Source organism: Trachypithecus francoisi, unplaced genomic scaffold (assembly GCF_009764315.1).
Source record: "Trachypithecus francoisi isolate TF-2019V2 unplaced genomic scaffold, Tfra_2.0 Contig01440, whole genome shotgun sequence".
NCBI classification, from domain to species: Eukaryota; Metazoa; Chordata; class Mammalia; order Primates; family Cercopithecidae; genus Trachypithecus; species Trachypithecus francoisi.
Genome location: NW_022681431.1, coordinates 1438369 through 1454373, shown reverse-complemented (window position 1 = coordinate 1454373; position 16005 = coordinate 1438369). Strand labels below are relative to the sequence as shown.

The following is a 16005-nucleotide window of genomic DNA, read 5'->3' as shown; positions in this document are numbered from 1 at the left end:
TCTTACGATGTCAGATTTTTACTTCAAATCAATGCAATTAATGTTTCAAATAACTGCTAAACACATTTTCAGATGTTAATCATGTTAATTGTATGCATTGCCTTTAAGTTGTCTGTCATCCATTGAAGTCAGCATGCAACTTTAGCATCCAAAACTTTCAACAGAGCTGATTGCTTGAGTGACAGACTTTCATTTTAATGGGGTTCAATAAAGGGTTTTTATTATGTTAAGCTAAACATGGTTAGTAGGAAGTACATTGAGTATAGGCATTTAAGTCTTTGTAGTAAATGAAAGTTGATTGGATTTAATCACTTCATTTTCTCTTTTTAGGGAAGAAACATTAATAGTCTATCATACTGTGTATAAAGACAGTTCAACATTTTCTGCCTTATTCAGAGAAATGAAAATCTTCTAAGATAAGTAGTACCATGCTCATCACATCCGCCAACCAGTTTGCATTTCCAGTAGCCACATGATCAAATCTAACCCAAATTGCACATCAAGTATATTTTTCTTATGCAAAATGATATGAGCTTCGCTCAAAAGATCCCTGCCCTTCATGAGTTTTTAATCTAAAGTAGGTAGCTGTAGTAGAAGGGTAGAATGAAATGTAAATATTCCTTCTTGAGATGTTCAAATATAGGGGAACTAATTGTTTATTTGGCAATCTGCACATACTTTGTCATCTAGTTTTCATTTAACAACAGAGCACTACTACATAAACAGAAGAAACAGTATTTTATGTATGTTCATTACACCTTAACATCGTAAACAAAAAAAGACACTGCAAAAAAAAAAAAAGCTTTAAATATAGGAAACTTGTTCAATATTGACTAGACTAGTATTTAGAAAAATGTAAACCATAAACATAGTAGTGCAGAAAGGTTGAGTATATGTATTTCTTTTCTGAACTCAGTATTTTACAATATATTTGCAATAAGATGGATGGAGCTAAAAACAATGAATCTTAATGCTACTCTGTCATGGCAAAATATGATACTTTTAAGAATAACTAAAGAACTGACCATTTACTTCTAATTTATCTTATCAGTTAATAGAATTCTCAGCAAAGTTCATCATATTGTTACATTTAAATTGAAAAAACCAGTTAAATACAAGTTGCTTAATTGACTAATTTCATGTTCTATTTGTAAGAATCAGACTATAAAGTTCAAGCTAGTTTAAGCAGAAAAGAAAAACAGAATATATGAAAAATAAACTTTATTTTTAAACAGCCACCATCACTCTCTACCCTTTCTTGAAAAATGATTCTTTACATCGAAAGGAGTCTTATTGTTGATATTTGAAAACGGAGCACTAAATTAGCCAATTAAGCAGCTATTCACAAAATTTAAATAGTTCCCACAGAAATGTCAGAAAATAAGATGTAAGTGACGGAACCTCAGGGGTCCATGGCTAGGTGACATATGCCATTCTAGACAATGTGCTTGCCTTGGTGTGGACTGAAGGCCACCAGGTGTTCTCATGTCTATAAGAATCTGAGACAGAAACACAAACTTAGGGAAGGGGTATACTGAATGGAACTGCCTAAAATGATAGAGGTAGGGCTAGAGAAGAGAGAAAGATTGTCCTATTTATAGGAATAAATTGGCATGGCCATTCCTAATAGCAGGTAATTTGGGGAGTAATACATTTACCAGTTATAACAGAATACAGTAGGGGGAGCAGGCCAGAGTTAACTGCTTGTTATATAAATAGAATAAATCTGTTTCTAGTGAACATCATTCTATAAACTTACATACATCTTAGTAAAAGTCATGTCACACATTTCAAGGGCATTGCTTTCATATCTCACTGGATAAAATTATCTCTAATAAAGCTGCAAAGCAGAATTTCAAATGTTTTATAACTCCCCTTGTTGGCAGCTTAGATTTTTCTTTGTATACATGTGGAGATTCTGTGATTTATTTAATGTTTGAAATGAATAGTTTTGTGCATACTCCACTGTGTACGCTTATTTATTATGATTTATGTTTACATTTATCTTATTCAGCAAGAGGTGAAAGTACCAAATAATTGACTGGCTGTATAAAACATAGCCTTCACTTAAAACATAGGTTATCGGGGGCGGAGCAAGATGGCTGGATAGGAACAGTTCCAGTCTCCAGCTCCCAGCGCGAGCGACACAGAAGACCGGTGATTTCTGCATTTTCAACTGAGGTACTGGGGTCATCTCACTAGGGAGTGCCGGACAATCGGTGCTGGTCAGCTGCTGCAGCCCGACCAGGGAAAGCTGAAGCAGGGCGAGGCATCGCCTCACCTGGGAAGCACAAGGGGGAAGGGAATCTCTTTTCCTAGCCAGGGGAACTGAGACACACAACACCTGGAAAATCGGGTGACTCCCACCCCAATACTGCACTTTAAACAAACGGGCACACCAGGAGAATATATCCCACACCTGGCTGGGAGGGTCCCACGCCCACGAAGCCTCCCGCATTGCTAACACAGCAGTCTGCGATCTAACCGCAAGGCAGCAGCGAGGCTGGGGGAGGGGCGCCCGCCATTGCTGAGGCTTAAGTAGGTAAACAAAGCGGCTGGGAAGCTCAAACTGGGTGGAACTCATAGCAGCTCAAGGAAACCTGCCTGTCTCTGTAGACCCCACCTCTGGGGACAGGGCACAGTTAACAACAACAACAACAAAAGCAGCAGGAACCTCTGCAGACACAAACGACTCTGTCTGACAGCTTTGAAGAGAGCAGTGGATCTCCCAACACGGAGGTTGAGATCTGAGAAGGGACAGACTGCCTGCTCAAGTGGGTCCCTGACCCCTGAGTAGCCTAACTGGGAGACATCCCCCACTAGGGGCAGTCTGACACCCCACACCTCACAGGGTGGAGTACACCCCTGAGAGGAAGCTTCCAAAGGAAGAATCAGACAAGTACATTTGCTGTTCAGCAATATTCTATCTTCTGCAACCTCTGCTGCTGATACCCAGGCAAACAGGGTCTAGAGTAGACCTCAAGCAATCTCCAACAGACCTACAGCTGAGAGTCCTGACTGTTAGAAGGAAAACTATCAAACAGGAAGGACACCTATACCAAAACCCCATCAGTACGTCACCATCATCAAAGATCAGAGGCCGATAAAACCACAAAGATGGGGAAAAAGCAGGGCAGAAAAGCTGGAAATTCAAAAAATAAGAGCGCATCTCCCCCTGCACAGGAGCGCAGCCCATCGCCAGCAATGGATCAAAGCTGGTCAGAGAATGACTTTGACGAGATGAGAGAAGAAGGCTTCAGTCCATCAAACTTCTCAGAGCTGAAGGAAGAATTATGTACCCAGTGCAAAGAAACTAAAAATCTTGAAAACAGAGTGGAAGAACTCACAGCTAGACTAATTAATGCAGAGAAGGTCATAAACGAAATGACAGAGATGAAAACCATGACACGGGAAATACGTGACAAATGCACAAGCTTCAGTAACCGACTCGATCAACTGGAAGAAAGAGTATCAGCGATTGAGGATCAAATGAATGAAATGAAGCGAGAAGAGAAACCAAAAGAAAAAAGAAGAAAAAGAAATGAACAAAGCCTGCAAGAAGTATGGGATTATGTAAAAAGACCAAATCTACGTCTGATTGGGGTCCCTGAAAGTGAGGGGGAAAATGGAACCAAGTTGGAAAACACTCTTCAGGATATCATCCAGGAGAACTTCCCCAACCTAGTAGGGCAGGCCAACATTCAACTTCAGGAAATACAGAGAACGCCACAAAGATACTCCTCCAGAAGAGCAACTCCAAGACACATAATTGCCAGATTCACCAAAGTTGAAATGAAGGAAAGAATCTTAAGGGCAGCCAGGGAGAAAGGTTGGGTTACCCACAAAGGGAAGCCCATCAGACAAACAACAAATCTCTCAGCAGAAACTCTACAAGCCAGAAGAGAGTGGGGGCCAATATTCAACATTCTTAAAGAAAAGAATTTTCAACCCAGAATTTCATATCCAGCCAAATTAAGTTTCATAACTGAAGGAGAAATAAAATCCTTTACAAATAAACAAATGCTTAGAGATTTTGTCACTACCAGGCCTGCCTTACAAGAGACCCTGAAGGAAGCTCTAAACGTGGAAAGGAACAACCGGTACCAGCCATTGCAAAAACACGCCAAAATGTAAAGACCATCGAGGCTAGGAATAAACTGGATCAACTAATGAGGAAAATAACCAGTTAATATCATAATGGCAGAATCAAGTCCACACATAACAATATTAACCTTAAATGTTAATGGACTAAATGCTCCAATTAAAAGACACAGACTGGCAAACTGGATAAAGAGTCAAGACCCATCAGTCTGCTATATTCAGGAGACCCATCTCACATGCAGAGACATACATAGGCTCAAAATAAAGGGATGGAGGAAGATCTACCAAGCAAATGGAGAACAAAAAAAAGCAGGGGTTGCAATCCTAGTCTCTGATAAAACAGACTTTAAACCATCAAAGATCAAAAGAGACAAGGCCATTACATAATGGTAAAGGGATCAATTCAACAGGAAGAGCTAACTCTCCTAAATATATATACACCCAATACAGGAACACCCAGATTAATAAAGCAAGTCCTTAGAGACTTACAAAGAAACTTAGACTCCCATACAATAATAATGGGAGACTTCAGCATGCCACTGTCAGCATTAGACAGATCAACGAGACAGAAAGTTAACAAGGATATCCAGGAATTGAACTCATCTCTGCACCAAGCGGACCTAATAGACATCTATAGAACTCTCTACCCCAAATCAACAGAATATACATTCTTCTCAGCACCATATCGCACTTATTCCAAAATTGACCACATAATTGGAAGTAAAGCACTCCTCAGCAAACGTACAAGAACAGAAATTATAACAAACTGTCTCTCAGACCACAGTGCAATCAAACTAGAACTGAGGACTAAGAAACTCAATCAAAACCACTCAACTACATGGAAACTGAACAACCTGCTCCTGAATGACTACTGGGTACATAACGAAATGAAGGCAGAAATAAAGATGTGCTTTGAAACCAATGAGAACAAAGATTCAACATACCAGAATCTCTGGGACACATTTAAAGCAATGTGTAGAGGGAAACTTAAAGCACTAAATGCCCACAAGAGAAAGCTGGAAAGAGCTAAAATTGACACTCTAACATCACAATTAAAAGAACTAGAGAGGCAAGAGCAAACACATTCAAAAGCTAGCAGAAGGCAAGAAATAAGTAAGATCAGAGCAGAACTGAAGGAGATAGAGACACAAAAAACCTTCCAAAAAATCAATGAATCCAGGAGTTGGTTTTTTGAAAAGATCAACAAAATTGACAGACCGCTAGCAAGACTAATAAAGAAGAAAAGAGAGAGGAATCAAATGGATGCAATAAAAAATGATAAAGGGGATATCACCACCGATCCCACAGAAATACAAACTACCATCAGAGAATACTATAAACACCTCTATGCAAATCAACTAGAAAATCTAGAAGAAATGGATAATTTCCTGGACACTTATACTCTTCCAAGACTAAACCAGGAAGAAGTTGAATCCCTGAATAGACCATTAGCAGGCTCTGAAATTGAGGCAATAATTAATAGCCTACCAACCAAAAAACGTCCAGGACCAGATGGATTCACAGCTGAATTCTACCACAGGTACAAGGAGGAGCTGGTACCATTCCTTCTGAAACTATTCCAATCAATAGAAAAAGAGGGAATCCTTCCTAACTCATTTCATGAGGCCAACATCATCCTGATACCAAATCCTGGCAGAGACAAAACAAAAAAAGAGAATTTTAGACCAATATCCCTGATGAACATCGATGCAAAAATCCTCAATAAAATACTGGCAAACCGGATTCAGCAGCACATCGAAAAGCTTATCCACCATGATCAAGTGGGCTTCATGCCTGGGATGCAAGGCTGGTTCAACATTTGCAAATCAATAAACGTAATCCAGCATATAAACAGAACCAAAGTCAAGAACCACATGATTATCTCAATAGATGCAGAAAAGGCTTTTGACAAAATTCAACAGCCCTTCATGCTAAAAACGCTCAATAAATTCAGTACTGATGGAACGTACCTCAAAATAATAAGAGCTATTTGTGACAAACCCACAGCTAATATCATACTGAATGGGCAAAAACTGGAAAAATTCCCTTTGAAAACTGGCACAAGACAGGGATGCCCTCTCTCACCACTCCTATTCAACATAGTGTTGGAAGTTCTGGCTAGGGCAATCAGGCAAGAGAAAGAAATCAAGTGTATCCAGTTAGGAAAAGAAGAAGTCAAATTGTCCCTGTTTGCAGATGACATGATTGTATATTTAGAAAACCCCATTGTCTCAGCCCAAAATCTCCTTAAGCTGATAAGCAACTTCAGGAAACTCTCAGGATACAAAATTAATGTGCAAAAATCATAAGTATTCTTATACACCAGTAACAGACCAACAGAGAGCCAAATCATGAATGAACTTCCATTCACAATTGCTTCAAAGAGAATAAAATACCAGGAATCCAACTTACAAGGGATGTGAAGGACCTCTTCAAGGAGAACTACAAACCACTGCTCAGTGAAATAAAAGAGGACACTAACAAATGGAAGAACATACCATGCTCATGGATAGGAAGAACCAATATCGTGAAAATGGCCATACTGCCCAAGGTTATTTATAGATTCAATGCCATCCCCATCAAACTACAAATGAGTTTCTTCACAGAATTGGAAAAAACTGCTTTAAAGTTCATATGGAACCAAAAAACAGCCTGCATTGCCAAGACAATCCTAAGTAAAAAGGACAAAGCTGGAGGAGTCACGCTACCTGACTTCAAACTATACTACAAGGCTACAGTCACCAAAACAGCATGGTACTGGTACCAAAACAGAGATATAGACCAATGGAACAGGACAGAGTCCTCAGAAATAATACCACACATCTACAGCCATCTGATCTTTGACAAACCTGAGAGAAACAAGAAATGGGGAAAGGATTCCCTATTTAATAAATGGTGCTGGGAAAATTGGCTAGCCATAAGTAGAAAACAGAAACTGCATCCTTTCCTTACTCCTTATATGAAGATTAATTCAAGATGGATTAGAGACTTAAATGTTAGACCTAATACCATGAAAACCCTAGAAGAAAACCTAGGTAGTACCATTCAGGACATAGGCATGGGCAAGGACTTCATGTCTAAAACACCAAAAGCAATGGCAGCAAAAGCCAAAATTGACAAATGGGATCTAATTAAACTAAAGAGCTTCTGCACAGCCAAAGAAACTACCATCAGAGTGAATAGGCAACCTACGGAATGGGGAAAATTTTTGCAATCTATTCATCTGACAAAGGACTAATATCCAGAATCTACAAACAACTCAAACAAATATACAAGATAAAAACAACCCCATCAAAAAGTGGGCAAAGGATATGAACAGACATTTCTCAAAAGAAGACATTCATACAGCCAACAGACACATGAAAAAATGCTCATCATCACTCGCCATCAGAGAGATGCAAATCAAAACCACAATGAGATACCATCTCACACCAGTTAGAATGGCAATCCTTAAAAAGTCAGGAAACAACAGGTGTTGGAGAGGATGTGGAGAAATAGAAACACTTTTACACTGTTGATGGGATTGTAAACTAGTTCAACCATTATGGAAAATAGTATGGCAATTCCTCAAGGATCTAGAGCTAGATGTACCATATGACCCAGCCATCCCACTACTGAGTATATACCCAAAGGATTATATATCATGCTGCTATAAAGACACATGCACACGTATGTTTATTGCGGCACTATTCACAATAGCAAACACTTGGAATCAACCCAAATGTCCATCAGTGACAGACTGGATTAAGAAAATGTGGCACATATACACCATGGAATACTATACAGCCATAAAAAAGGATGAGTTTGCATCCTTTGTAGGGACATGGATGCAGCTGTAAACCATCATTCTTAGCAAACTATCACAAGAACAGAAAACCAAACACCGCATGTTCTTACTCATAGGTGGGAACTGAACAATGAGATCACTTGGACTCGGGAAGGGGAACATCACACACCGGGGCCTATCATGGAGAGGGGGGAGAGGGGAGGGATTGCATTGGGAGTTATACCTGATATAAATGATGAATTGATGGGTGCTGATGAGTTGATGGGTGCAGCACACCAACATGGCACAAGTATACATATATAACAAACCTACATGTTATGCACATGTACCCTAGAACTTAAAGTATAATAATAAAAAAAATAAAAATTAAAAAAAATAAGATTTGAAAAAAAAAAACCATAGGTTATCTTTATAACATAAGGCTTGTAATTTCTGAGTTTTCTTACACTATAATATAAACATTACAGACTAGGTAATGATAGTATATGGCAAAGGAATAAAGGTTATTTTTAGATCATACTATAAGGGTGTGATGTTTTCTAATAGTAATAACTTAACTTATATACATACTTAGCAATGTAAAGATTATTTGTATGTCAAAATACTTTTTTTGCTATGTTAAATCATAAAGAAATGTTTAATTAGATAATCGTATGATGGCAAGAGTATTAAATTTGGTAGCAGAGAACCGAGTTTAAATATCAGTTATGTAACTTGTTTAGTTAAGTCTCCTCAACTTTCTTAAACTATATGAACTTGAATTATTTCTATGTACAATAGAGAAAAATGCCATATGATTCTTATGAGAAAACTTGGGTAATTTATTTTTTATGAAAATATCTTCCTAAATTTCAAATAATATTTGATGTAGAGTATAAATCTCAATGCATCAAATAGAATAATTATTTTTAAAAAGAAGCTAACATTAAAGTCCAAGTTAAAATAACATAAAATTATCATGTTATTCAACTACATTAAGTTGGTGTCTACAACTAAGTCTTAAAATTGGCTCAGAGCTGCCTGGAAACTTAGATTAAAAACAAAACAAAACCCCAAAGGTTTGCATATTGGATTATATAGTTTGCTTTGTCAGATTGAAGAAGATATAATAGATGGTTTAGGGGAAAAGTTTCTTTTTCAGCCCTCATCTGTAGTGGATTAATCCTTACATGAGAAACATTGGTTGACATCATCGGCAATGTTTAGACTGTGGTTTTGCAAAAATAAAACAAAGCTGAAACATTTATCAATTGGACATTTCTTACATAACCTCTGCATAAAAAATAGAATAACATTAAATTTTAATTTTCTGAAAAACGTTTTAGCAGATTGCTTGGAAAATGATCCAGGTACATTGCTTTCTGAAGATTTGACAATACACAAAAAGCCTAGAGAACATTGCTTAATGACTAGTTAGTATGTTGAGGGGGAGTCTGCTTCAATTGATGTCTCCAGTGAATCTTTGACAACTGTCATTTTGTAATCTACTTATAGAGTGGTTTTCTTTAAGAAGTGGAAAAACGTAAGTGTAGGATGCCACTTTTTTGTGTAGTTAATTAAAGGCTGCTGCATGTATTTAGAAAAATGGATTTATCTGAATTAAAAGGTCATCCAGAGAGAAAACCAATAGAATAGATAGACTTGATACGTAGATAGATAATAGATAGACAGACAGACAGGTGTATGGATGAGAGGATGTAGGTTCCTATTAATATGGAGGCTGAGAAGTCCCATTATGGGATCTCTGCAAGCTGGAGACCTGGAATTCCAGTAACAAGGCTCAGTCCAAGCCTGAAGGCCTCAGAACCAGGAAAGCCAATAATGTAAGTCTCAGATGGAGGCTGAATGGCTGAGAACCCGGTGAGGATGTTGTGGACTGGTGTAGGTCTCAGAGTCCAAAGGCCAGGGGCCCTGAAGTTCTGATAACTAACTAAGGGTAGGAAAAGAAGTGTGTCCCAGCTTCAGCATAAAAAGAAGGAATTTGCTTTTCTCTATCTTTTTGTTCTATCCAGTCCCGCCAATGATTGGATGGTGTTCACCCACATTGAGGGGAGGTTTTCTCTAGTCAGTTCAGAGATTTACACACAGTCTCCTCTGGAAACACCCTAACAGACACACCCAGAAATAATGCTTTACCAGCTCTCTAGGTGTTCCTTCATCTAGTCAAGTTGACACCTAAAATTCACCATCACAGGCCAGATAGGCAAGTGGGAAAAAAAAAATCTGATTTTTACTTTGCATGCTTCACGGCAGGTCAACAATGGTTTTGGAAAACTTAGGAAGAACTCACATTCACCCATAGTAGACCTGAGCTGCTCCAGTAACTTGCCTCTCAAATCAGGGAAGAGACAGAATGTAGCATTCCATGTTATGGGTATGCTGGTATTTGGTATAAAGGGGAGACGTGGGTGTTAGCCAAAAGCAAGGAAAGAAAAAATTCAGAATGAAGTAAGAAAGAACCCAAAGAGCAAGATCCGTCTCTAAGCAACAGATATGACAGAAAGAACACAGACCAATTACCCCATCTATTTCTTTCCTTTTATGCCACATTTTCCTAAACAACACCATTGCTGGAGCAAAGGTCCAGAAGTTTGGCAAAGACGGTCAGAAACCAATCCCAAATTCAGAGACTGTTATTTATTCTCCGTCAGCTTGGAAATGCCTGGCATTTCCAATGTGCACTAGACTGTCTGCCCTCTCTATATATTTATAAATATTATTCTTCCTTCTTGGAGCACTCTTTCCCCCAGTTCCTTTCCTAGATAATTCTTACATGTCTCTTACACTTTCCTTCCATGTAACTCCTGTCTGATTTACATGCCCCTGCCATATGTTTCAATAGTGCCCTCTAATTCTCCCCATCAATACTAAGTGTATTCTACTGTAATTACCTGATTCTTTCTCCATAGCCCTCATTAGTTAATAAGGTCCTTCACTATAAAGGCCATGTTTAATTTAGCAATGGTTTGTGGTGCTTACTTCCAGTGACCTTCACCTCTATTCATCTTCATTCAAACACTTCCATGGTAATGACTCAGCCTTGTGATGACAGAAAATACTCAAACTCTGACAAGAAAATTATACAAAAGATGAAATTTAGGAGCACATCAAATTGAATCCAGGGAAATAAAAATTTAAACACATATGAATGGGAGGGATTATAAATCTTATATATTATTGGCATGAAAATCAAGAGGAAAAGAGTTGTATTAAGTATTAAAAACAGAAAAGCATTCTATGTTAGCTGAGGTAAATAATTAGCTTATCTTTAGCTCCAATAAAATTTCTCATTTATGAACCTAAATAAGCAAAGATCTCCTACACTCTTCTTGTCTTATAGCACTTACCAATTTATTTAATATTCAAATAGCATCTATTTAATATGTTTTTATTGATTGAAAGTTAGTTAAAATTCAAACATACCTAAATATATCTGTTAGTTGGCTTTCTTTTTTTTTTTTTTTTTTTTTTTTTTGAGACGGAGTCTTGCTCTGTTGCCCAGGCTGGAGTGCAGTGGCCGGATCTCAGCTCACTGCAAGCTCCACCTCCCGGGTTCACGCCATTCTCCTGCCTCAGCCTCCTGAGTAGCTGGGACCACAGGTGCCTGCCACCTCACCCAGCTAGTTTTTTGTATTTTTTTAATAGAGATGGGGTTTCATCAGGTTAGCCAGGATGGTCTCGATCTCCTGACCTCGTGATCCGCATCTCGGCCTCCCAAAGTGCTGGGATTACGGGCTTGAGCCACCGTGCCCGGCCATAGTTGGCTTTCACACTGCTGATAAAAACATATCAGAGACTGGGCAACTTACAAAAGAAAGAGCTTTATTGGACTTACAGTTCCACATGGCTGGAGAGACCTTACAATCATGGTGGAAGGCGGGGAGAAGCAAGTCGCATCTTACATGGATGGCAGCAGGCAAAGAGAGAGCTTGTGCAGGGAAACTTCCATTTTTAAAACCATCGTATCTCGTGAGACTCAGTGACTATCATGAGAAAAATGCAGGAAATACCCGCCCCCATAATTCCATCACCTCCCGCCAGATACCTCCCACAAGATGTGGGAATTGTCAGAGTTATAATTTAAGATGAGATTTTGGTGGGGACACAGCCAATCTATATCAATATCATTTACAAATATTAAGACTTTAGGTAAATGTACTTTTCTGCTGTTTTAAAAAGTGTCAGGACAGATCTTTTTCAGAAGGAGGAAGATGACTTTGTAAACACCCACAAAAAAGAATTCAATTTAACTCCTATATTAGCGTAATGTTACAGAATTACTAAGGGATCTTTAAATTTCATAAAATATCTTGAGATCCATAGAAAAGTCTTAATCAAATATTTGCATTTATTCTCATACAAATCTAGCTTTAGAATAAAACTTACTACATTGATCTGCCTTTTGTCAATGTAGGGTATTAAAAAATTCTCCAAGTTTGAATATTTTCCTCATTTTTTTTTCCTTTGTGAAACCCAATATGAAATAGACAAGAGTTGGTACATTCGTTATGTATGGCTGCTGCAACAAATGACCACAAACTTAGTGTCTTACACCACAATTTATAATTGCATAAAATTATTATGCAATTCTGAGAGTCAGAATCTAAATGGGTCTCACTGGGCTAAAATCAAGATGTCAGCAGGACTGTGTTCCACTCTAAGAATTGTGGAGGACAAACTGTTTTTCCCTTTACAGTTTCTAGAGGTTATATTTACCCCTTGGCCTATGACTCTCTTTCATCTTCAAAGCCAGCAATGACTGGATGAGTCTTTTTATATTTCATCACTCTAACACTGACTCTTTTTTTAGCCTCCCTCTTCAAATCTTAAGGACTCTGTGATGACATTGGGATTATCCAGCATATTCTCCCTATTTTAAGGTCAGGTGGTGAAGAGTCTTAATTGTCTCTGCAACCATTGTAGCAAAGCATAATCACAAATACTGAAGATTAGGATGTGGGGCTTTCTGAGGGGTAGAATTATTCTGCATTATTATGGTTTGGTCCATTAAAACTTAAGTCTTACATATATTTTTATATTTTAAAAAGGTACAAAGATAGTATACCTTTTGCAAAAGACAGACCTAACAGTTTTGTTTTTGTTTCTATTTTAAAGATTTCACTAGTGATACTTCTGATAATCTTGAGATCATCATTTCCATAAACACTTTTTTTACAAGAGTCTGTGAAGGTATAATTTGTGTAGTTAAATTTTCCTACTTTAGTATAGAGCTTTGTGAATTTTGACAGATGCATATAGTCAAATAACTATTACCAGAATCAAGAGGTATCAAACAAATATATTATGCCCCTTGGGAGTTAAACCTAGCTTCTAATCCCCTGACACTTCTCATCAATTTCTAAATCTACAGTTTTATCTGATCTGAAATATTACATAAATACAATCACACAATATGTAGCCTTTGAGTATGGTTTCTTTCACTCAGCACAGTGGATTTGAATTTATTCATATTGTTGTAGGGATCAGTGTTTTGTTCCTTTTTATTGCTAAGGAGTATTATGTTGCATGGATGTACCACAGTTTCTTTATACATTTGAAAGTTAAAGGACATTTACATATTTTTCAGTCTTTTTTGGTGATTCCTGATATAAAGCCACTAGAAGCTTATGCATACAGGCTTTTTTTGTGAACATTAGCTTTCATTTGATGACATAAATACTTGGGGAAGGATAGCAATGTCATATGATAAGTGTAGGTTTACTCGTATTAGAACATTTCAAAATGTTATTCAGAGTGGTAATATAATTTTGTTTTTCTACCTGCCTGTATGAGCATTTCCCTTCATTCTATATCCAAACCAAAACTTGCTAGTTAACCATTTAAAACATTTTGCCTAATGTGTATTTAATAGTTTTAATTGTGATTTTCCTAATTACTCATTATATTGAGCATCTTTTTCTGTTTTTATTTTCCATCTGCATACCTTTTCATCTGTTTGCATAGTTTATGGATTTTATTTGTAGGTTGTTTTATAATTATTCAATTTTAAAAGTTATTTATGTACTTTGAGGCCAAGTTTGTAATCCGATATGTAATTTTGTAAATATTTTCTCCCGCTCTGTTACGTATTTTCATTCCTTTAACATTCTGTTTTAAAGAGCAGTTTTTAAATTTAATGAACTTGAATTCATTCATTTTAGAATGGATCATACTTTGGATCCCATATTTGATAAGATTATTGACTCACTCAACGTCACCAAGGTTTTATTCTATGTTCTACTCACAGGCTTATAGTTTATAATCTATTTTGACTTAATTTTTATATATATTCCAGCATGTTTTGTTGGAAAAACAAAACAAAAACAACAACAACAAAAAACCGAACTCTTCTAAATTGCATCAGAATCTGTGACCAGAAAATCATTTATTTTATATGTTCAGGTCTCATACTGGGCTCTCTACCTTGTCCCATTGGTCTATTGGTCAGTGCTTTTATAAATACTATGCTGTACATGGTTCTTTATAGTGAGCCATGAAATTGGTTAGAGTGAGTTGTCCAATGTTCTTCTTTATGAAAATAAATTTGGCTATTTTAGATTATTCAAATTCCCACTAACAAATTTAGATTCATTTTTCAATCTCTACAGAAATTTATGCTGGGATTTTTATTGAGAATGCATTGAATATACCTGTTTAGGGAAAATCTATTATCTTAACAATATTGAGTCTTTTAATCCATGAGCACAGTCTATCCCACCATTTATTTAGGTCTTCTTTGGTTGTCTTCTTTAATAATTTGAAGCTTTCAGCATACAGAATTTGCATGTATTTAGTTTCATTTAAACCGAAGTAATTACAGTAGCGCCTGTTATCCACATGGGATCTATTCCAACACCCCTAGGAGGTGTCAGAAACCATGGATACTACCAGACCCAATTGCTATCAGTAAGAATACGTTTCTGTTTATGCCTTCAACCCCAAAATTCAATGTGTTTTTCGTCTGAATTGAGCACTTATCACATACTGGTTGTAACTTTTGTAGTGTGAGTTACAAAAGCGAAACTGGTATCAGTTTCTTTTTCCTTCTTTAGGATTGTATGGATAGCAGATTTGTTCTTAAGATCATAGCATCTTCAAAATCCAACTTTTTTCATCGTAAGTTGTGAATTTTCACATTTTTTCTTTAAAAAAGAAACGAGTTTATTTCTTCATTTACTTAACATTTGTCACAATATTAGCAGCACAATTTTATAACAACTAAGTTTACTAAGATTTAAAAAGATCTGGCTTTTTTTCTCTTTTTTTTTCAACTTTTATTTTAGATTCTGGGGTTCATGTGCAATTTGTTGCTGAGGTATGTCGCATGATACTGAGGTTTGTACTATAACTGAATCCATCATTAAAGAAGTTTGTGTACTATTCAATAGGTAGTTTTACAATCCTTGGCTCTCTCTTTCCCTCCTTCTTGTATTCCCTAATGTCTGTTGTTCCTTTTTTGACTTAAAAGAAGCACTTTAGCAACTCTCTTTGGCAGAACCAAATTGCCAGCATTGCTAATCTTGTGCTTTGGAGCTATCATGGAGTATAATAAGGGCTACTTGGACACAGTCACTACAGTACTATGACAGTTAATCTAATAACTGAAAAACCTGCTAAATGACTACAGAGTGACAGTAGAGACAGCATGGAGATGCTAGACAAAGGGCTGACTGATTCATGTCCCAGGTGGTACAGAATGAGATGGCAAATGATTTCATCATGCTACTCAGAACAGCATGAACTGTTGTTTCTTTCTGGAATTTTCCATTTAATAACCACAGATAAGTGAGGACTACTGTAATGTATTATTGGGCTATAAAAATTATTAAGCTTAATTCCTAATAATCCCTTGCCAGTGTAAAGATATACAATTAATTTTTTGTATATTGACCTTGTATCCTGCCAACTTACTAAAATAACATTCCTTTTAGTAGCTTTATATTTTTTTTCATTTTATATTCAGAGAATCATGTCATCTGAGAATAGAATTTGTATAAGGTTTTTCCAGACTTTGTGTTATTCATTTATTTTTCTTGGTTGTATTATTCTGGCTCAGACCTCTAGTGTGATACAAAATAAAAGTGGTGAATGACATTTTTGCTTTTTAAACTGAAACT

The 16005-nt window shown here is 36.9% G+C and overlaps 1 protein-coding gene across 4 annotated transcripts in view; it reads left to right on the top strand.

The window, feature by feature from the left end:
* SGCZ (sarcoglycan zeta) overlaps positions 1-16005 on the top strand; it is a 1239166-nt gene that overhangs the window by 1104620 nt on the left and 118541 nt on the right. The window lies entirely within an intron of this gene.